Source organism: Bos javanicus, chromosome 12, assembly GCF_032452875.1.
Source record: "Bos javanicus breed banteng chromosome 12, ARS-OSU_banteng_1.0, whole genome shotgun sequence".
In the NCBI taxonomy this organism is placed as follows: domain Eukaryota; kingdom Metazoa; phylum Chordata; class Mammalia; order Artiodactyla; family Bovidae; genus Bos; species Bos javanicus.
In genome coordinates this window covers 10,148,904-10,172,101 of record NC_083879.1, presented here as the reverse complement: position 1 = coordinate 10,172,101, position 23,198 = coordinate 10,148,904, and the positions used below count along the sequence as shown (strand labels likewise).

The 23,198-nt window shown below is 40.3% G+C and overlaps 1 long non-coding RNA gene and 1 other non-coding gene across 2 annotated transcripts; one reads left to right on the top strand and one right to left on the bottom strand.

Moving 5' to 3' along the window:
* Window positions 1-3,653: 3,653 nt before the first annotated feature.
* On the top strand, window positions 3,654-22,533 carry LOC133258154 (uncharacterized). The gene is made up of 3 exons (XR_009739834.1): window positions 3,654-4,982; window positions 15,739-15,792; window positions 21,104-22,533. It is a non-coding gene; the product is annotated as an uncharacterized LOC133258154 (long non-coding RNA).
* On the bottom strand, window positions 4,716-4,787 carry TRNAC-GCA (transfer RNA cysteine (anticodon GCA)). Its single transcript has one exon. It is a non-coding gene; the product is annotated as a tRNA-Cys (tRNA).
* Window positions 22,534-23,198: the final 665 nt, after the last annotated feature.

Sequence of the window (23,198 nt, the reverse complement as noted above, 5' to 3'; positions counted from 1 at the left end):
AAAACAAGTTGACACCTCACTAATTGAGAATCTTAGATTCTATTATTGGCAGAGTGGATAATCAGAACATGGTGGGTATTTATCATGTAATGCTACGCAACGTTTAGAAGCGATGAACTGGCAGTACATGAAACACCAAGCTTAGTTTTAAAATGCAGATTTGAGGAAGAGGAGTAAGAACTAGAACATACCCATAGAGTCTGGGGAAATTAAAAGCATTCATACACACTTTGACAGGATGCAAGGGAAATTTATACAGTCAAGGTCATGTATTGGTCATATTGGACTGAGTTCTTGGACAGAGGAAGGGAAATGGCGTGGGGATCAAGAATAAAACAGAGCCTGAAACTAATATAATATTATATGGTAATTATAACTCAAAAACAACAATTAAGGGCTTTATATGGACCAAAGATGATATTGTGTCAATAGCTAAAGATCATGATTCACTCAGCTCTACCAGTAGACTAAAATTATATGCACAGTGTTGCTCTTCTAGGAGGACAACTGAACTGAGAGTCAGCAAACTTGATTCTAGCACATGCTCTGCCATATTTGCTATTCTACTGCCTAAAGAACAAACTTAACAAAACCACATCAAGTTTTGGACCTAAATTACTTCTCTTTAAGTGCAGATGTTCGCCATTATGCTCTGTAAGATTTCCTCTGGCTTTGATATAAATATAGTCTTTTGTTCGTACATGCAGTGAGGGTTAGGCACATATGTATGATTACTAGAAATGATATATTTAATTTTAATGAAAAATTTGCTGGATAGGAACTTCCCAGGTGGTCCAGTGGCTAAGACTCCATGCCCCCGATGCCGGGGCCTGGGTTCAATCCCTTGTCAGGGAACTAGATCCCACATTGCACAACTAACAGTTTGCATGCTAAAAGATCCCACGGGCCGCAATGAACATCGAAGATCCTGCATGCTTCAATTAAGACCCAGCACAGCTAAAAAAATAAGAAACAAACCTTAATTTAAAAAAAAATGCTGGATGCAAGTCTTTTTCTCTTTTGGTGATGAAAAGATATTGAATATGAGAAAAAGTGCTTTCCTAGCTTGTGCACAGGAACAATGCTGCTGATGTACGTTCTGGGTGCCTGGGCTTTGGTGGTGATCTTGTGGAAGCAAAAGAAACTGTGTTGTTGAAGTAAGGTACAGACAGGCTCAAGGATCTCCCCACTCTAAGCATTAGGGTGGAGTCAAAGACTGGAATATATCTTCAGGAATTGTTCACCATCCAGGTAGGCTGTCAGAACAGATTTGCCTCCTGGCTGATGGCTGGCTACTCTCTGCTTTGTCACTCACACCTGGTATCAGACCCTGGTTTCTGCTTGGTTCTTTGATCTGTTGCTGTTGACTCTGTGTAGCTCTGATGCTTTGCTGATATATTAGTGGTAGTTGATTGCAGCTGTCTACTCCCTAAGGGCTTCCCAGGTGGTGTAAGGGTAAAGAATCCACCTGCCACTGTAGAAGACAGGAGAAGTAGGTTCGATCCCTGGGTGGGGAAGATCCCCTGGAGGAGGACATGGCAACCCACTCCAGGATGCTTGCCTGGGAAATCCCATGGACAGAGGAGCCTGGAGTGCTGCAGTCCAAGGGTTTGCAAAAGAGTCGGACACGACTGTGCAAGCATGCACACACTCCCTAAAGGAAAGTCTAGATCCTAATCTAGTCCCTATAATCCTTTGTTACCCCCATAATAATCCTCTGTTGCTGCAATTCTACTTCATTTCCATTTGCATTCTGGTTCTTGTTGGGTTAAGGGATTCATAATAGGCCCTTGATAAGAATGCTGAAAGAATCCCTGGAGTAGGAAGTGGCAGCCCACTCCAGTGTTATTGTCTGCAGAATCCCATGGGCAGAGGAGCCTGGTGGGCTACAGTCCATGGGGCCACAAAGAGCTGGACATGACTGAGCGACTGAGCACACACACAAGAATGAAGAAACTGTCCCTTCTGAGTCCAAATCTTAGATTGGCTAACTTACACCAACAATTCACATTTGTCACATTCCTATAGCACAGTATCCTCCCCTTGGCAGAAGAAAAACATGTCAGATAAAGAGCTGTTGCCACGTCTAAATAAGCTTTTCTTAGACAAGATTTTCTCATGTGCATATTTTCTTAAAATTTTAAAGGGGTTTAAATGCTTATTTTGTGACAACTTTGAATAAAATCTTGGGGAGTTTCTCTTTCCTTTATGACAGCTTCTCCATGAAAATCTCCATCATCAAAGAGTGGGGGAGGAGACTTCTGATTTCAGTGACATAAAAGATGGATTTAACTCAAGCCCACTCTTAGTAGAAATACAAATCTAAATGCATATTAGCACAATCTTTCAACAATTTAAATATGTAAATGCTGAGGTTAAAAAGAAGAAAAGGAAAGTCCAAATGCTTGCACCAGAGATGAAAGCCAGAGCAGTAAGCAAATTAGCCAATGTCCCAGCAAACTGGGACCTAGCACTCTTGATTATAGGAACCTAGCCCCAGGGGCTGGATCTCTGAGATTCATTCAAGGATAGGAGGAAGGACCCGGGCTTCTGTAAGATGGGGAACTTGAGTAAAGACTCTTGCACCTGCTCAGTAGATTCAGTGTATCCTTCCTGACATTCTGGAGGTGGGGTGAAATCTCCTATGAGCAGTCCAAGCCACAGGTTGTGACATGTTTGAATTTTGTGATCAAATTTATATCTGGGTATGATGTGAAAATTCTCGAGGCAGGGAACTGATTATAAACGTTAATCTCATACTGGTAAAACCTATGGAACTTGGTATCAAAGCAAATACATCACCACTCTGCAGGGACTTTTCTCCAACTCAGACTCCACAGAGTCCCCAGAGTTATGGCAATCCCTGGTAAAAATGACACCTCCCACCGTAGACGGCCAGATGGTATCTTCTAAGAATTTGGGTAAAAAAGGTTTCAAAGATACTATAGAATACATATGCTTAAAATGCCTTAGGGATAAAGATAGGTTATAAACCAAACTAAAAATAAAATAGAATACAGTGAGATTTAAAAGGAGGAAAGGACTAAAGAGTGAAGGGAGATTCTGAGCTATCATATTAAAATATTTTGTTCTTTCTCGAGTTTCGTCATGTCCTGTCCTGTCCTGTGCTTAGTCTTGCCCAACTCTTTGAGACTCTCTGGACTGTAGCCCACCAGGCTCTTCTGTTCATGGGGATTCTCCAGGCAAGAATACTGGAGTGGCTTGCCATTCCCTTCTCTAAGAGATCTTCCCAACCCAGGGACTGAACTACATCTCCCACATTGCAGGTGGATTCTTTACTGCCTGAGCCACCAGGGGAGTCCAAGAATACTGGAATGGGTAGCCTATCCCTTTTTCAGGGGATCTTACCAACCCAGGAATCAAACTGGGGTCCTCTGCATTGCATGTGGATTTTTTACCAGCTGAGCTACCAGGGAAGCCCTTCATCATGTCCTACTATGTATTTATATTTGTAATATAAGTATATATAATTATAGCATAATTTATATTATAATATATAATTATATGATATAGATTATATATATGATATCAACATGAAGCCAAATCTATTCTAACAAATGCAACTAAAACTAATTTATAACAGAAAAAATTTCAATTCCATCTGACGGTTACCAGTTAACCAACTATTTTTTTTTTTTTTTCATACCAAAGGTCGTTACTCATAGTTACAAAAAATTTCTTAGAAAAGTCCAACCTTCTTTAAACATCCAGATATCTTGCATATATTTTTCTTGAGTGAGTACATGTCACAAAATTAGTGTTTAATCAGACAACAGACAACAGGTTATTTCCACTCTCTAATACTAAAACATAAAGGAGTACTCACTTCATTGCAAAGTTGAAGTACATGATGCTTTAGGTATTTTAAAATAAATTGTGTCATGGACAGTAGAAATTTTTAAGACCCTTCAGTTACAAGCACTGCTTTTAATGGTGTTTTAGTGAGTGTTCTTGTATTTTATTTCATATTCAAGTCTTTCATTCTAAATTCAGTCCTGTGATTACTACTTGTCTCTGTTGAATTTCAATGCTAGCCTTTCCAATTGTTTCTTAAACACTCAATTCTTTACTTGTGTTCAGTAGATTTCTCATACTGTATATAATTCCAATCAACACTCCTCAGGGCCCTTTGCATTCTTAAAAAAAATCTTCTTTCCTAAAGTCAGAAATGCTTGCATTGTTTCCCTTCATAAACAGCATATTCTCTTGAGCATTTCAAATCAAATAATAAGTTGATAACTAGATTTGAGATGTTTCCCAGCTTCAACCTGATTTATCATAGTTGGCTGAATTTTTAGGAAAGTTTCCAGGAAAAAAATTAAAAATAAATTAAAAAGATAGAAAGCAAAACCCAAAGAACTTCTCTTCATAAAGACTAGCCAAAGAAACTCTTAGAAACAAACAACAAAAAAAAAACAGTGTGACTGGAGGACAGAATTTTAACTCTTTTCTATAATTGAAAGTGAAAGTCACTCAGTCGTGTCCAACTCTTTGTGACCCCTTGGGTTATACAGTCTATGGAATTCTCCAGGCCAGAATATTGGAGTGGGTAGCCGTTCCCTTCTCCAAGGGATCTTCCCAAACCAGGGATTGAACCCAGGTCTCCCACATATCAGGAGGATTCTTTACCAGTTGAGTCACAAGAGAAGCCCAAGAATACTGGAGCAGGTAGGCTATCCCTTCTCCAGCAGATCTTCCCAACCCAGGAATCGAACCTGGGTCTCCTGCACTGCAGGCAGATTCTTTACCAGCTGAGCTACCTGGGAAGTGTTCCTATAATTAAATTGCCATTATCCCAATCAATGTTAATGTAATTAAAATCTTTCAAGGTTGATATTTGAGCTTTTCCATGTTTTTTCACTCTTGAGTCTTAAGAAAAGTTATTCTCTTCAGTTTCTTTCCAGATTGTTTTCATGTAAAAAGTGGCATTTTCAAGAATCCCAAAGAAAGGCAAAAATTGGGTGAGTCCCAACTTTTGAATGAGTAAAAGAGACAAAGAGTGAGAGTAAGGGAAGACTGACAGAGAGATTGAGAGAGAGAGAGATTTTTGATAATAATACAATTAATACATGTGTTCCCCATCCTGAATACATGTATACCTGTGGCAGATTCATTTTGATATTTGGCAAAACTAATACAATTATGTAAAGTTTAAAAAAAATAATAATATAATTAATATGTTAGTTTTGACCACTAATTACATTCCCTGATACTTGCTTGATTAACTACATATTTTCTTTCTGAGTAAACATAAAAAAGAAGACAGATTGAGTCTATATTTAAAGCTTTTCATGTATCACATTTATAACATGCTCAATGATTTATAAATGCCCAAAGATGTGTTCAGGGCTAGCGAAGTGAAATTAACATAAAATAAATCTAATTCCTGCCTTCAAGACACTTAGGTTCTGAACTGAAGTCAAGGTAAAATATCAATGGTGGTGGTGATTTAGTTACTAAGTCGTGTCCAACTCTTGCGATCCCATAGACTGTAGCCTACCAGGCTCCTCTGCCCATGGGATGATCCAGGCAAGAATACTGGAGTGGGTATCTCCTTCTCCAGGGGATCTTCCAGACCCAGGAATTGAACCTGGGTCTCCTGCATTGCAGGCAAATTCTTTACCAACTGAGCTATGAGGGAACCCCCTAAAATATAGATAGAAAAAGCAAAGCATTACACCAATTGATTATATTATCTGTAGGATGTCAACACATCAGTATAAGTGTTCATTTTTATCCTTGTTGTTTAAAAAGACTTAGTTTATTCAAACCTCTATGTTGGCTTCACATGTCACATAGACTTTCTTGGTTTATAATTAGAGGACACAAGCTTATGGCCAGATAATATGCTTTGTGAGATTTATAGAACAATATTTAAAAGTTTAATTGTTTGTCAAATATATGTACTATTGATTCCATGTATAAAACTAATGATAACCTACCGTATAGCAAGAGGAACTCTACTCAATGCTAAAACAAAGTGACCTAAATGGGATGGAAACCCATAAAGGAGGGGATACATACATATACATAGGGGGCTTCCCTGGTGGCTCAGTGGCAAAGAATCTGCCTGTGATGCAGGAGACCTGGGTTCTACCCCTGGGTCTGGATGATCCCCTGGAGGAGGGCATGGCAGTCCACTCCAATATTCTTGCCTGGAGAATCTCATGGACAGAGGAGCCTGGTGGGTTACAGCTCATAGCATCAAAAGGAGTCAGGCACAAGTGAAGCAACTGAACATTCATGCTAATGTGTAGGTGATTCACTTTGCCGTACAGTAGAAACTAACATGACATTGTAAAGTAACTATATTCCAACAAAATTAAAAAAAAAACAGAGAATTTAACAATTTTCTGATTTCTGTATTTTCTACACTGTTGGTGGGAATGCAAACTAGTACAGCCACTATGGAGAACAGTGTGGAGATTCCTTAAAAAACTGGAAATAGAACTGCCTTATGACCCAGCAATCCCACTGCTGGGCATACACACTGAGGAAACCAGAAGGGAAAGAGACACGTGTACTCCAATGTTCATCGCAGCACTGTTTATAATAGCCAAGACGTGGAAGCAACCTAGATGTCCATCAGCAGATGAATGGATAAGAAAGCTGTGGTACATATACACAATGGAGTATTACTCAGCCATTAAAAAGAATACATTTGAATCAGTTCTAATGAGGTGGATGAAACTGGAGCCTATTATACAGAGTGAAGTAAGCCAGAAGGAAAAACATAAATACAGTATACTAACGCATATATATGGAATTTAGAAAGATGGTAACAATAACCCGGTGTACGAGACAGCAAAAGAGACACTGATGTATAGAACAGTCTTATGGACTCTGTGGGAGAGGGAGAGGGTGGGAAGATGTGGGAGAATGGCAATGAAACATGTAAAATATCATGTAGGAAACGAGTTGCCAGTCCAGGTTCGATGCATGATGCTGGATGCGTGGGGCTGGTGCACTGGGACGGCCCAGAGGGATGGTATGGGGAGGGAGGAGGGAGGAGGGTTCGGGATGGGGAACACATGTATACCTGTGGCGGATTCATTTTGATATTTGGCAAAACTAATACAATTATGTAAAGTTTAAAAATAAAATAAAATTGGAAGAAAAAAAAAAAAAGATATCATGGACAAGAAGTCTGCAATTTCACAAAGGAATAGTTAGTTATAGACAAGTAAGGACTGCTCCTCTAGACTGGGTTTACCTGTAGCTTCTACCTGGTCTGCTTTAACTCTTTATATTAATTGCCTACAGTCCCATGGATTCACAAACCTATACACTTGAATTACTTGGAGAGCTTTTCAGTTCAGTTCAGTCACTCAGTCGTGTTCGACTCTTTGTGACACCATGAACCACAGGACGGCAGGCCTCCCTGTCCATCACCAACTCCCGGAGTTTACCAAAACTCATGTCCATTGAATCAGTGATGCCGTCTAACCATCTCATCCTCTGTCGTCCCCTTCTCCTCCTGCTTTCAATCTTTCCCAGCATCAGGATCTTTTCAAATGAGTCAGGTCTTCGCATCAGGTGGCCAAAGTATTGGAGTTTCAGCTTCAACATCAGTCCTTCCAATGAACACCCAGGAATGATCTCCTTTAGGATGGACTGGTTGGATCTCCTTGCAGTCCAAGGGACTCTCAAGAGTCTTCTCCAGCACCGCAGTTCAAAAGCATCAATTCTTTGGCGCTCACCTTTCTTTATAGTCCAACTCTCACATCCATACATGACCACTGGAAAAACCATAGCCTTGATGGACCTTTGTTGGCAAAGTAATGTCTCTGCTTTTTAATATACTGTCTAGGTTGGTCATAACTTCTTCCAAGGAGTAAGCGTCTTTTAATTTCATGGCTGCAGTCACCATCTGCAGTGATTTTGGAGTCCCAAAAAATAAAGTCAGCCACTGTTTCCCCATCTATTTGCCTTAGGAAGTATCATTACAAACAAAGCTATTGGAGGTGGTAGAATTCCAGTTGAGCTGTTCCAAATCCTGAAAGATGATGCTGTGGAAGTGCTGCACTCAATATGCCAGCAAACTTGGAAAACTCAGCAGTGGCCACAGGACTGGAAAAGGTCAGTTTTCATTCCAATCCCAAAGAAAGGCAATGCCAAAGAATGCTCAAACTACCACACATTTGCACTCATCTCACATGCTAGTAAAGTAATGCTCACAATTCTCCAAGCCAGGCTTCAGCAATATGTGAACCGTGAACTTGCAGATGTTCAAGCTGGTTTTAGAAAAGGCAGAGGAACCAGAGATCAAATTGCCATCATTTGCTGAATCATCGAAAAAGCAAGAGAGTTTCAGAAAAACATCTATTTCTGCTTTATTGACTATGCTAAAGCCTTTGACTGTGTGGATCACAATAAACTGTGGAAAATTCTGAAAGAGATGGAAATACCAGATCACCTGACCTGCCTCTTGAGAAACCACTATCATGTCAAGAAGCAGCAGTTAGAACTAGACATGGAACAGCAGACTGGTTCCAAATCAGGAAAGGAGTACACCAAGGCTGTATATTGTCACCCTGCTTATTAAATGCAGAGTACATCATGAGAAACGGTAGGCTGGAGGAAGCACGAGCTAGAATCAAGATTGCCAGGAGAAATATCAATAACCTCAGATATGCAGATGACACCACCCTTATGGCAGAAAGTGAAGAAGAACTAAAGAGCCTCTTGATGAAAGTGAAAGTGGAGAGTGAAAAAGTTGGCTTAGAGCTCAACACTCAGAAAACTAACATCATGGCATCTGGTCCCATCACTTCATGGCAAATAGATGGGGAAACATTGGAAACAGTGGCTGACTTTATTTTTGGGGGCTCCAAAATTACTGCAGAGCTTTTAAAAGTACGGAAATCCAGATTTCCCTAATACTGGGTCCAAAATAGGTTGGAATTTATGGGTTCCTTAGAGTACGGTGATCAGTATGAATGTATATTTAGTGTTAGTTGCTCAGTTGTGTCTGACTCTTTGTGAGCCCATAAACTGTAGCCTGCCAGGCTCCTCTGTCCATGGAATTCTCTAGACAAGTATACTAGAGTCAGTAGCCATTCCCTTCTCCAGGGAATCTTTCTAACCCAGGGATGGAACCTGGGTCTTCTATATTGCAGGTGGATTCTTTACCACCTGAGCCACTATGGAAGTCCAAATATATATTTAAATAAACCCCAAATAATAACCCAGTGGTTCTGTGTAACCACAGTAGAGAATCACTGTAACACTTGAGGTTTTACCCACTGTTTTATCTGTCCAGTGGTATAACCATTAAATAAGTGTTTCTTTCTACTTCTGTTCTCTTCTGGGGTTTACTTTTGAAGCACTAACGTGGACCACATTGCTTGGTATTTGTTGAGAGTGAAAAACCATGGGATCTGGGTACAGTTTGAAGTCTAGAGCCTCTTTCTATTTTGTCTTTGTGTCCAAAGATGACCAGGTTCAAGAGAAATGAGCCTGCTTAATTAACTCATAGCTAATTGGTATATTTATTAGTTTATGATACAAAGTTTAAAATGAAAACAGAGCTTGCAAGCAGAAGGGAACAAGTTTGTCCTTGGGTCAACAAATCCTTTCCCCAAGATGAAAGCTAATGTTGGAAGTCAAGTTATGGTCAAAAAGCTGCTTTGTGAGCCTGGAATCAGAACAAAGAAAGTGAAGTCAGTTGCCAGACTTGTCGGACTGATGACCCTCTCACTACAACCACAAAACCTGCCTGGCATGTTTGGTTGGATTTGGTTTTTCCCAGACCTCCTCGATGTTGGATTTGCTGATGCTTGTTTGTACCAAATCCCCTCAACAGATGGCCCTTCCCATCCAACAGGATACAATTTTGTTAGTTTAATTTCAAGTATAAAATCTGCCCTTACATTCTGTGGGCATCTCATGATAAACCTCTATCTTAATACTAAATATTATGAATTAGCTATAATATTAAAATATTATGAAGTGGAAGTGAGAAATAGATTTAAGGGCCTAGATCTGATAGAGTGCCTGATGAACTATGGATAGAGGTTCATGACATTGTACAGGAGACAGGGATCAAGACCATCCCCATGGAAAAGAAATGCAAAAAAGAAAAATGGCTGTCTGGGGAGGACTTACAATAGCTGTGAAAAGAAGAGAAGTGAAAAGCAAAGGAGAAAAGGAAAGATATAAACATCTGAATGCAGAGTTCCAAAGAATAGCAAGAAGAGATAAGAAAGCCTTCTTCAGCAATCAATGCAAAGAAATAGAGGAAAACAACAGAATGGGAAAGACTAGGGATCTCTTCAAGAAAATCAGAGATACCAACGAAATATTTCATGCAAAGATGGGCTTGATAAAGGACAGAAATGGTAGGGACCTAACAGAAGCAGAAGATATTAAGAGATGGCAAGAATACACAGAAGAACTGTACAAAAAAGATCTTCACGACCCAGATAATCATGATGGTGTGATCACTGACCTAGAGCCAGACATCCTGGAATGTGAAGTCAGGTGGGCCTTAGAAAGCATCACCATGAACAAAGCTAGTGGAGATGATAGAATTCCAGTTGAGCTATTCCAAATCCTGAAAGATGATGCTGTGAAAGTGCTGCAGTCAATATGCCAGCAAACTTGGAAAACTCAGCAGTGGCCACAGGACTGGAAAAGGTCAGTTTTCATTCCAATCCCAAAGAAAGGCAATGCCAAAGAATGCTCAAACTACTGCACAATTGCACTCATCTCACACGCTAGTCAAGTAATGCTCAAAATTCTCCAAGCCAGGCTTCAGCAATATGTGAACCGTGAACTTGCAGATGTTCAAGCTGGTTTTAGAAAAGGCAGAGAAACCAGAGATCAAATTGCCAACATCCGCTGGATCATGGAAAAAGCAAGAGAGTTCCAGAAAAACATCTATTTCTGCTTTATTGACTATGCCAAAGCCTTTGACTGTGTGGATCACAATAAACTGTGGAAAATCATGAAAGAGATGTGAATACCAGACCACCTGACCTGCCTCTTGAGAAACCTGTATGCAGGTCAGGAAGCAACAGTTAGAACTGGACATGGAACAACAGACTGGTTCAAAATAGGAAAAGGAGTACGTCAAGGCTGTATATTGTCACCCTGTTTATTTAACTTATATGTAGAGTACATCATGAGAAACGCTGGACTGGAAGAAACACAAGCTGGAATCAAGGTTGCCGGAAGAAATATCAATAACCTCAGATATGCAGATGACACCACCCTTATGGCAGAAAGTGAAGAGGAACTCAGAAGCCTCTTGATGAAAGTGAAAGTGGAGAGTGAAAAAGTTGACTTAAAGCTCAACATTCAGAAAACAAAGATCATGGCATCCGGTCCCATCACTTCATGGGAAATAGATGGGGAAACAGTGGATATAGTGTCAGCCTTTATTTTTGGGGGCTCCAAAATCACTGCAGATGGTGACTGCAGCCATGAAACTAAAAGACGCTTACTCCTTGGAAGGAAAGTTATGACCAACCTAGATAGCATATTCAAAAGCAGAGATATTACTTTGCCAACAAAGGTTCGTCTAGTCAAGGCTATGGTTTTTCCTGTGGTCATGTATGGATGTGAGAGTTGGACTGTGAAGGAGGCTGAGCGCCGAAGAACTGATGCTTTTGAACTGTGGTGTTGGAGAAGACTCTTGAGAGTCCCTTGGACTGCAAGGAGATCCAACCAGTCCATTCTAAAGGAGATCAGCCCTGGGATTTCTTTGGAAGGAATGGTGCTAAAGCTGAAACTCCAGTACTTTGGCCACTTCATGGGAAGAGTTGACTCATTGGAAAAGACTCTGATGCTGGGAGGGATTGGGGGCAAGAGGAGAAGGGGACAACAGAGGATGAGATGGCTGGATGGCATCACTGACTTGATGGACGTGAGTCTCAGTGAACTCCGGGAGTTGGTGACGGAGGCCTGGCGTGCTGTAATTCATGGGGTCGCAAAGAGTCGGACACGACTGAGTGACTGATCTGCTCTGATCTGAACTTTTCATGAATGAGTACGGTTCATGCTGTTGAAGTGACAGTTCCCTGAGGGAAAAATATAACATTATACTTGGTGCGTGTGTGTGTGTGTTAGTTGCTCAGTCGTGTCTGACTCTTTGTGACCCCATGGACTGTAACCCACCAATTTCCTCTGTCCATGGGATTTTCCAGGCAAGAATTGACTAGAGTGGGTTGCCATTTCCTCCTCCAGGGGATCTTCGCCGCCCAGAGATGGAACCTGTGTCTCCTGCATTGTAGGCAGTTTCTTTACCACTGTATCACGTGGGAAGTTCTTTTATCCTTGATCAGATCAGATCAGTCACTCAGTCGTGTCCGACTCTTTGCGACCCCATGAATCACAGCAAGCCAAGCCTCCCTGTCCATCACCAACTCCTGGAGTTCACTCAGACTCATGTCGATCGAGTCAGTGATGCCATCCAGCCATCTCATGCTCTGTTGTCCCCTTCTCTCCTGCCCCCAATCCCTCCCAGCATCAGAGTCTTTTCCAATGAGTCAACTCTTCGCATGAGGTGGCCAAAGTACTGGAGTTTCAGCTTTAGCATCATTCCTTCCAAAGAAATCCCAGGGCTGATCTCCTTCAGAATGGACTGGTTGGATCTCCTTGCAGTCCAAGGGACTCTCAAGAGTCTTTTCCAACACCACAGTTCAAAAGCATCAATTCTTTGGCGCTCAGCCTTCTTCACAGTCCAACTCTCACATCAATACATGACCACAGGAAAAACCATAGCCTTGAGTATTTATCCTTGATAATTCTCTTCAATTATCACATCTTCAAGTTACTGTCAAGACAGATTTCACACTTAGGGAAAGAATCAAATAACTCCTTACCTATTTTTAGAAGCTGGTATATTATCTAATTTATATATATACACACATACATATCTATAATTATATATATAGATATATAACATCTAATGATATTATTATCCTCTTTTTATAAATAAGGAATTTAACTAAAAGAAGCTAAATACATTGATCAAGTTTGCAGCTCAGATATCAGCAGAGACTGAATTTAAGAATGCAACTCTGACCTTGAATTCCACTTGTGAGTGTGTCTGCGAGTGGTTGTGAGAGACATAAACTGCATTAGGTTGTCTTCTAATAAATATACTATGATCAATAAAAGTGTCAGTTGTTTGATATATGTTGAAAAAGTTATATTCATCACTCAATTATTTTCTTAAAGTCTCTACATATTTTCATTTGCTGTTTATAGAGGTTTCAGAAATGGAGTGTATTTTAGTTGTCTCAAGTATTTAATGCTTGGCAGTCTGAGTACCTCAATAAATATTTCACATGAGAAGTAAAGGAAAAGAATCAAATACCTCCTTAGCTACTTATATGAGCTGGTACATTATCTCATTCATATATACACAATATACAAGTCTACATGTATATATAGAAGAAGTATAGTGGAATTTTGACTCTAAGGCTAAACTTACCAGGCGTAAATAGCTAAAGGTCAGTTTAATCCTTCTCTTTTCTCTTTATTCAAAATGCAAACAGTGTAAAATCAAATATAATGTAAAGTTATTGTTGCCTGGAAAGGAGGCAGAGAAAGTATTTGCTATTTAAAAAGATTCATTATGAACAGATTAGAAAAATAAGAATCATTTTGTTGTTTTACAAACACACACACATATGTAAATCAACTTTCCAGTGGGATGAAAATTTTTCCTTAATAAAGTTGGTGGATGGCTGTAAACACACACGTGTGTGTGTGTGTGTGTGTGTGTGTGTGTGATATGTGTGTCTAACTCTCTGCAATCCCATGGACTGTAGCTCACCAGGCTCCTCTGTCCAGAGACTTCTCCAGGTAAGAATACTGGAGTGGGTTGCCATGCCCTCCTCCAGGGGATCTTCCTAACCCAGGGATCGAACCCAGATCTTACACATTGCAGGTGGATTTTTTTACTGTCTGACCCAGCACGGAAGCCTAAAAGCGTATATAATGCTGAGCAATTTCATATCAGGCAATCAAGAAAGCTCAGGTTGGGAATATCTGGGGCTGGAAACATACCCATTTCACCTGAGGCATGGTCCTCTAGCCTTGCAGCACTATCAGTCAAGGTGCTGAAGCAGAAGGAAGCAAACCTCACCGTCTTCTGATGTACAGCAGACCTGCTCTTAACAACTGGAGAGAAGCCTCAGGAAAATATGACTGTCACTGGTGTAGCTGACACTCCACAGGTGGCTCTTCTTTTACCCTGTTTTTCCTATTTGAAATGTCTAGTGTAGATATGCGTGGTCCCAGATGAGGTCAAATGATGCTGGAAATTGGATTGACGTCTCTAACATACCATTTTATACTGTAGTTCTTGGACCGAGGTGCACCGTCACCCCACCGTCCCCACCCCAAGTCCTCCCTTATTGAATATCAGCAGTCATTTAACATTCTCCTTGGCTAATACAGTCTCCTTGGGCTACCGTGGTGGCTCAGATGGTAAAGAATCTGCCTGCAGTGTGGGAGACTGGGGTTCGATCCTTGGGTCAGGAAGATCCCCTGGAGAAGGGCCTGGCAACCCACTTCATTGTTCTTGCCTGGAGCATCCCATGGACAGAGGAGCCTGGCGGGCTACAGTTCATGGGGTCACAAAGAGTCGGAAAACTTTTCTTAGTTCTCATTTGGAGTTTTATTTTTAGAGTTTATTTTCCCTAATTGTGCCTATTACAGCATTTTATCTGCATGTGGCAAAGTGGCATATTTATTACCTATACAGAGTGTCCTCCTCCAAAGTCGTCTTTTCCCTTGATATTCCTTAGGCAGCTAATTAATTGCTAAGCACTGCGGTCTAGTTCTTTAATTTTTATTTTCTGTTCATCTTCTTATTAAACCTATTGAAGAAAATCATTTAAAATATTATGAATTCTATAAAGAATTGATTAAAAAAACTTTAAAAAGACAAAAAAAAAAAAGGATCGATGAAGGGCTTGCTGCAGTCCATGGGGTCACAGAGTCAGATGTGACTGAGGGACTGAACTGAACTGAACTTGATTGTTGATCCTTACTAGTTTTATGATTTGCCTAATTATGGTAATCCTTAGTCATATAATACAAAATTCTAAACATTTCTCCCCCCTGCCCCAAGGAGTATAAAGTTGATCTTACATGGTATCAGGGAGGGTCCATAAATTAGTATTTTTAACACAATGCATTGGGAATATCTCATTCAGCTATTATGGTTGAGGAATTTAGAGATATTAAGTTGGGGAAAGAGCAAACATTTATTGAGTGACTACTATGTACAGACTAGCACATTATGTACTTATCTATCTATCTATCTATATATATATAAAACTTTGTTAAACAGACCCAGCTCCATGAGGCAGACATAAGTATTTTTGATCAGTAGACAAGGACAAGAAAGTTGAGACTTGTAAGACAGCTTGCCAGGTTAAGAGCCTGACTTTAATGCCAATGCATCTGCCATTACCTTGTCACTATTTCTGTAAATATTTATATATGTTATTTAAAAAAAATTATTTACCAAAAAGGTTATTACATATATTCTCTAGATATAGATATTTTATTTTTGTCTTCTGGCATATGTTCTCTACATGCAGATATTTTCCCTGCTTTTAAGCATTTTGATCCCATCCTTCAATATTCACCATGCCCCCAAATTATGCTCCCGATGGTCCTGCTATTTTTTAATTACATGAATGAGCATAAGTATATTGAGAATAATATAAATAAAGCTGTTTTGCTCTCTTGCAGGTGGCTTAAATTCTGCTCGGATCACGCTGCCTTCAGATAAGAATTCCTAGTAATGTAAGTCATGTAATGCACGAGAAGGCATATTCTGTTAACTACACTAGAGGCCCTGGTGATTGGATCTCAAGGGGAAGGAATGATAATAGCATCACCATAATCACCCCAGCCTGGATCAGCGAGACAGATGCCATTTATTAGGCACCCTCAGTGTGCGTGGTGTTATACAGGCACTTGGTCCACATAATGTCTCTTTAATATAGGTTTGACTTGATGTGTGAGAAACTCATAACAGTGTCTGCGGATATTAATACTTTTTACACAAATGTTTGCTTTCATCATTTTCATTTTCATCATCATCATCATTCTCTCATTTAAAGCCTTCAATAATCATTGGATACAGATATTATTATTCTCATTTTGTGGGTGAGGAAATTGAAGCTATTGAGGCTGAATTACTTGCCTGGTGAATGAAGAGAGAATGAATTTCAACGCAGGTGTATTTAATTTCTAAGACCCTTTTCTTCCTGCTCAGCCTCACTATGTCCCATGGTGGAAATGGCCACAAGAAAAAGATGTTTCCCTGCTTTTGACCTTCACAAGGTGGGAATACCTTCCTGCCTTCCCTTGGGGAGCATGTCACACAAGGGAGAATAATCCAGAATCCATGGCTGATGTTGTCACTGCATAGACTGCAGTTCAGAGATGTCCCCGTGGCTTTGTGGAGGAAGTATCTGGGTTCCTGGGGGACCTTCTGAGTGTCTCAGATATTTTGATTGCTCTGCTTATCCTAGGGAAGATAACCACTAACTCCTGTCTTCCCTGAGGCATCCGATTTTCCGCCCAGAACTGGGCTCGGCTTCTATAAACGCTCATCTTGTCCCCTCCTCTGTTCCTTGTCATCACTTCTGAACCTGACACCAGCTGTGTGCCATCTATTGTCCTGTCATATTCATTGATTTCCCTAAAAAATCAAACTGTCCCTCTAACTCCCCTGTCTGATCTTCGCTTGCCAGAGCTTACTGACAAAACTGTCCCCCCGAAAAAGAAAACTATAGTCTATTCATCTGAGCGCTCAGAGCCTCAAATGCTATAGAGTCAATACACAGCTTTCACTACATTTTAAACTTTATGGCCTCATTGAAAATGAAAGCTGTTTTCATATAACTCTGACCTGACCTCCAAAGGGTGTATGAGAACACAACAAAAGTAAACCTAAGGATTAAAGAAGTTTATAAAGAGAAGCGTAAAACCTTTCCACTGGAACTTTCATTTTTCAACAGAAATAGACAGGGTGCACTTTGTGATTCATAAATATTCAAATCCAAACTGATGACTAATTTTCCCCTCTTGTTTGCTGAAGCGTGATGATGGAGAATTATAAAATCTTCAGCGTAGTTTACCATGCTTACAGTCAATCTGTGGTCATTTCCTTTTCTGTTTAAGAATCTTAGGAAGTTCTCCATTCCTTGAAGACACTGTTCTTCCATCCCACAATGTTGCTGTAAATGCATGACTTCTTTGCCAAAACTAGGTCTTATTTTTAGAATGAGTACATGCTCAATTCATTATGTATCTGTCCAACTACTCATTCTTTTGTCTATAAATTATTTCATTATTCAGCACTAACCCTGTGCTAGGAGCTTGTATTTGTCAATGTCTTATCAGGATAACATGAATTATGCTAGGCCTTTCAAGCAGAGAGAATCCAACATGGGAAATAAACTAAAAACATATTGAATTCTCACCATAGTATCATTTACAACAGTCAAGGTATGGGAACAATCCTGTGTTTCATTAATGGATGAATGCATGAAGAAGATGTAAAACATACACACACACACACACACACATATGCATTTATTATTTAGCCATAAAAGAAGGATATCCTGCCATTTGAAAAATGTGGAGGGTGGATCTTGAGGGAATTATGCTAAATGATATAATTCAAACATTAAAAGACAAATCCTGTATCATCTCATTTATATGTTGAATCTGAGCAAACTGAAATTATGGAAACAGAGAATAGATGGTGCTTACCAGAGATGGGGCGTGGGGAGGGTGGGGGCAAAATAAGTGAAGGCGTTCAAAACTTCTGCTAAGTCGCTTCAGTCGTGTCCGACTCTGTGCGACTCCATAGACGGCAGCCCACCAGGCTTCCCCGTCCCTGGGATTCTCCAGGCAAGAACACTGGAGTGGGTTGCCATTTCCTTCTTCAATGCATGAAACTGAAAAGGGAAAGGGAAGTCGCTCAGTCGTGTCCGACTCTTAGCGACGCCATGGACTGCAGCCTACCAGGCTCCTCCGTCCATGGGATTTTCCAGGCAAGAGTACTGGAGTGGGGTGCCATTGCCTTCTCTCAAAACTTCTAGTTATAAGATAAATTAGTAATAAGGATGTAATATACAGCATGGTGAAACTATAGTCAACAATATTGCATTGCATATTTGCAAATTCTTAAGAGAGCAGATTTTAAGAGTTCTCATCATAAGAAAAAACGTGTTAGGTTTGTGAAGCAATAGCTGCGACTAACTTACTTTGTGATATGTATTACATCAAGTCATGTTGTACTCTTTGGATTAATACAATATTTAACATTGGTTATATCTCAGTAATGGAGAAGGAAATGGCAACCCACTCCAGGATTCTTGCCTGGAGAATTCCATGGATAGAGGAGCTTGGTAGGCTATAGTCCATGGGGTTGCAAAGAGTCAGACACGACTGAGTGACTAATACGCACATAATCAAATACATATCTCAATAAAAATGAGAACAAAGTTTTTAAAAAGATTGGAAGAATCAACATAGCAACAGAAGAAAACAACTGCTTGCTTAGAATTGAGAGCTGCTGCCACCTTGGGGGCTGAAGGCTGGGAGCCTGGCCCGTGTGGAGTGTGGGTTGCCAAGGTCCCTGTTAGTACTGGCGTCTAGCATCGTGGTCTGCAGTTAAGCAGGAAGCAAGAAGCTCCCTCTCCTGCTCATGCTGCTAAAACTTTCCTAGAGGCTCTGGGGGATGCAAACTTCCCATAGCCTTGCTGCAAGGCTTCAGACTGACTATTCTTCCCCCCGCCTATCACCCCACTGCCCTACCCCCTGCTTGGCTAACTTTTCCATTTCCAAGAAATTAGATTTCTTTGAAACATCCAGCACAAGACTGTCATATCGAGAAGCCCTATTATTATCACCCTTTCTCTGTCTGTTGTATTCTATCTACTATTGCTATATATCATGGTGTGTCTATGACCTGTGTGCTTGTTAGTCTATCCTACTGAGCTATCCTACTGAACTGAGCTCCCCAAGGTGGTGTCTTTTTGTTGTTGCTGTTTATATCCTCTCAACTAGCACAAAACCTATTAATTCTCAATTAATGTTTGCCCATTTTATTTTAGTTGAATTGAGATCTGCAAATGCACAGAACTGTGGTTATATCTTGAAGCATCAGGGTCAGGAACTAAAAGGTCCTGCAGGCGAGGGGAAGTGATAGTCTTCAGTGGGGGCTTAGCATATTGATTTTAGCCTAACTCATCAACGACCACTGTTCTTTTCTCACTTGGGACGTGGGAGTGTTATTTTATCTTACTTTATTGTGGAGGTGGGGCTTTTTCCAGCTTAAAAAGCATTCTTTTCAGAGCTTCTGAAGGTGTCTGGCTGACAGGCTGGCTGAGGTTTTATAATCAACCATTTATAATCATGAAATGTTCTAATTATAAAAAGTAATGTAGTCAGATATTCTAAATTGTGTTCCCGTTCACTTTGCCAAGTACCTTTTCAAAACCTTTTTGCTCTGGCATCCTACTAATTTTTTTTTTTCCTGTAATTCTCATTTTACAATGCAGAAAACCAAGACTCTAACTTCAGAAACAATACAGCTTAGAACACATTTAAAGTACAAGGGGTTCAAGGTAAATCATAAATGAATACTCTGCCTACCGAATTGAACCTCGAGTTTTTCCTCCTGGACAAATGCTTCAGAACAACAGAGTTAGATGCCCCTCTGGCTGACGGTAAAATGACTGTGATAACCCAGTACTCCTTCCTTACTTGAGAAATGGGCTTTCTGTTCCTCCCACAAACCCTCATTCTCAAGATTGAGGCCAATGGGACCCAGGCTAGTGGATTTCAAGCCAAGTATCTCAGATTCTTGAGGACGCCTAAAGGTCAGCCAGGAGAAGGACAGACAGAGTTGGCAGGATTTCATATGCTGCAGCCTCACCCACCTTTACCCTGAGTAGATTGGCTTACCTTTTAAGTACCGTTCAGTCTCTATAAAGCTTCATTTATCAAACGAATCTCTCTACTAAACATTGGGAAAAAACACTGATCTAGTCTCCACAACTATTAGGAGAATGTACAGTTGCTAAAAAGTCTGCCTGAAGGAAAAGTCCATGCCTAGACTCAGATAACCTCTCCTTTGATTTTTTTTTTTTTCATCTTCTAGTTGGATGTGAGGCTTTGAACAAGTTGCTTGACCTCTCTGGATCTTAGCTTTCTCATCTTGGATATTGTGCTTTCAGAACTGGTCTGCAAATTATAATATTCCATTAAGACAAGCATTATTAATGTTTTCCAGAGAATGGGTCAGTAAATTAATGAAATTCTAGAGGAACAACACAAATATGTGTTGAACAAATATGTCATTGTTGATAAACTTTTTTGAATGCTTACTGTGATGCTTAATTTTATGTATTAACCTGATGGGGCCATGGGACACCCAGATAGTTGGTAAACTTTTTTCTGTTGTTTCTGCAAGGATGTTTTTGGATGACATTAATATTTAATTAGTGGGCTTGAAAAAAGCAGATTGCCTTCTATAATGTGAGTGGGCCTCATTTAATCAGCTGAAAGCTTGAAGAGAATGAAAGACTGTCCTTTTTATTTCATCTGCCTCATTGTCTTTGAATGGGAACATTAGCTCTTCCTGGTTCTCTAGGAGTTTCTGGCCCTTGACCAGAACTGGGATATTGGCATTTCTGATTTTAAACTTGCCACTCTGTAATTGTGTGAGCCAATTCTTCACGCAGATAGCTAGATAGATAGATGCCCTTGACCAGAACTTGGATATTGGTATTTCTGATTTTAAACTTGCCACTCTATAATTGTGTGAGCCAATTCTTCATGATAGATACAGATAGCTAGATAGATAAATGCCCCGTTGGTTCTGTTTATCTGGAAAACCCTGACTGATACACCCATTGAGGTGATCCTGGAATATTTTCACAATTCTTTGACACTCTTGCCTCCACAGAGTGAAGCCTAGTTTCCGTGCAAGCTGGACTTAGAGACTTGCTTCTAATGAATGAAATACACTGGAAGTGACAGTGTGGCAAAACGAAAAAAGGCACTGATCCTTCTTCTTGATCATTTTTTCTAGGGACAGCAGCTGCCATGTCTTGAGAACATTCAAACAACCCAATGCAGAATTTCACATCATAATGAACTGAGGCCTCCAACCAACAGTCATGTGAACCATCTTGGAAGCGGACTCTCAGTCCCTGAGAGGTCAAGCCTTCAGAAGATTATCTGATGGTCAGAAGATGAAGATGATGACCCTGAAGATGATTCAGAAGATGACCCTGGTGGTCCTCATCACTGCAACTTCATGAGTGATCCTGAGCCAGAACCATTCAATTCAGCTGTTCCTAGATTCCTGATCCATAGAAGTACATGAGACAACAGACTTACTGTTTTTAAGCCAGCGAGTGTTAGGGTACTTCATTTTGCAGCAGTCTATAAATAATACACCTGCATTGAACACATTGTGTTGCCTGGACTCCCCATCCCTAGACAGGGTTGGGAATAGTTATTAAGAGAGACCATCAGCAAGGGAAATTTTCGCTGTTTTCCATTTGCACCAGGATATGGGAGAGTGGCCAACATCCAGTAAACCTGGACCAGAATTCAAGGTGCCCTTGTTCATCTGGGCAGAAAGTCAAGACAACCAGAAAGAGAGTCAGTGAGGGCAAGGACAGAGTAGTGGGCCTTGGAGGGAAAAGCAAACTCTTCACCAGCACAATGGAGAAAATTTGGCTGCATAAGACTGAAGGTCAGGCTCCCTGTGTACTTAAAATAGGTGTTCAACACACATGCATTGATTGATGTTGGTCACTTTATTTTGAATGCCAGACAGTGAGTCATCTATGTTGCAACAAAGCTTAAACAAATGTGAGTTGTGCCTAGAAAAATAGCAATTCAGCAGTGAGAACCCAAAAGAACCAGTCAGCCTCTCACTGGACAGATTTACTGATTTCTTCCTGCTGCAGACCCCTGATTATTGAGAAGGAGACTATTCCCACTGGAAGATGAGCGATGCCTCAGGGCGGAAAGCCTTCAACGGGAAAGTCTCTGGCCGTGGAGTCTGCGCAATCGCTCTCAGTGTCAGTGAGGACCTGGACTGATTTCTGTATAGGTGGACCAGTGGTGTGATCTGCAGAGATGCTAAGGCAGATCTATAGTAGGTTGACGGTGGGATGGGGGTGGTGGTGACTGCAGGTTGGTAAGGGAAGAGAAATTTGATATAGTTAGACTTAGTCAACACAAAGATATGGGTTATTTTCTTATTATGACTCTTGATGAAAACTTTGCAGTATGCAAGCTTCAGCAAAACAAATACAAGTGTGGCTTTTGCTCTTAATCATGTTGGATTATTTTTTTTCTGTCTTGATGTTCAAGGCTCTGTGTGAAGTATTGAGGGGTGCATTAAAGTGCTCGTATGTTTTCATTTCTTTGGGAGAATCCCTGTTTACACATCATGTTCCAGAGTAATTATTTTAGTGACACGTTTACTCAAAAAGATCCTGAGTTGGACAATTAGTTTTATGGCAACCACTTCTAGGCTTTATGGTGAAACAGCACAGTGGAGTGGGTAGAAATATGAATTCTAATATAAACATCCTGGAAAGAAAATCCCAGTTTTCTCCTTATTAGTCATGTGATCTTGGACAAATTCCTTAATATCTCTGTACCATGGTTACTGTAATGTGCGGATAATCAAAACATCTATTCATGTGGTTGGGGTGAGGATTAAATGAGTTATTATGCACAAAAGCCTGTAAGCAATGTCCGACATATGAAAGCTCTATAACAGCTTTATGTTTAGTTAATCTTAACTCTTCAGAAAACTCTTGTAATGAAGTTATCATTATGCCCCTTTGTAAATGAGGACACTGAATTCCCAGAAATTAAGAAAAAAATTTCTAGGAGACCAGCTAGAAGGTAGTAGGGACAGGGTTTTGTTTCGACTCTGATCTCAAAAGCAGGCACTTAATAGATTCCACAACACCTTTTACCTTCAAAGACTCTTTATCCCTTTTTTTCATTTTCAAGAACAAGTTAGTATGAGATAATATGCCTGCAATCTTGAAAAAGTGAGTGACAGTTACTCAGGTGTGTTTGACTCTTTACGACCCCATGGACTCTAGCTCTCTGGGGTCCTCTGTTCATGGGATTCTCCAGGCAAGAATGCTTAA